Consider the following 1,216-nt stretch of genomic DNA (forward strand, 5'->3'; position numbering starts at 1 on the left):
GGTTTCTCCAGTGGCTATGTCTCACGCATGCACATCTCTCTTCCTGTTGTCCTGTGGAGGTCACACGCCCAGTGAGCAAATGGATGCAGAGTCCCCTAAATCAGTTGTAGGTTGTTGGTTTGGTTTGGGTTGGTTGTTTTTTTTGACTCATCACAATGCAATACTAACATTACTTAAGGGACTATTGTGCCTGCCTGTATAAGCCAACTAGATACTGGAACCTGTGTGACTGTGACTGCCCACATTGAGCAGCTTGTAAGAGTAATTACAAACTATTCCTTTGTAAACACCCTTTCTCTTTTTCTTTTTCATCCACAGTCTGTCCGTGGTTGTTTCTCTTTTTGACCTCTACTTTTATGGGGTAACATGGGAGTAACTGAAATCAGGGTTTACTCCAGTATGCCCTCTGATACAAGACAACAAATTTACCCCCTTAACAGATGATAAGCAACCTGATCACTGTGCTTATGTACTGTAACTGCCCACAGGCAGACTCAGACCTGGGATCTCTGGAGCTTAGTGCAGGAGCATCTGCAGTTTGATCTAAGAGCAGCTAGCTAGCTCTCAATTAAATCTGTAGATAAGTCTCATCTGAAGAAGTGGGTCTGTCCCACAAAAGCTCATCACCTAATAAATTATTTTATTAGTCTTTAAAGTGCTACTGGACTGTCTTTTTGTTTTGATTCTTTCTCTCTGTCAGTGGTCTAGGTGACACTACATGGGACAGTGAACACAGCCAGTTGGGCTATGTCTAGATTGCCGAGAACTGTCAGCAAAAGATACACAAATTGTGCAATGCACTTGCATATCTCCTGCCAATAGTTCTATTGGGAGAGGCTTTCCTGATATTTGGCCTGTCCACATGGGGCAAAATGTTGGGAAAACCCACCTCTGCTGAGACATCCCTTCTCCCTTGTGGAACAAGGATGACCGAGATGTTGGCAGAATGCTCCCAGAGCAGCAGATTTCTGTGGGAGACCAGAAGCTTGCAGTTTAGACATGGCCTAGGTATATGGGTTCAGTATCATATCCTTTACCCTTTGTCCCATATGTCTGCATCTTTGAACACTGTAAGAGACTCCACATCCACATGTCTTCTTGCACCTTTGGATAGTAGCCCTTCCACAATACAAATAATGACAATGAAATGTTACATCTAACGAGTGACATAGTTATGCATGATCAACTTTTATTAATATTAACATACGGTGCTGAC

Source organism: Carettochelys insculpta, chromosome 7 (assembly GCF_033958435.1).
Source record: "Carettochelys insculpta isolate YL-2023 chromosome 7, ASM3395843v1, whole genome shotgun sequence".
Taxonomy (NCBI): Eukaryota; Metazoa; Chordata; order Testudines; family Carettochelyidae; genus Carettochelys; species Carettochelys insculpta.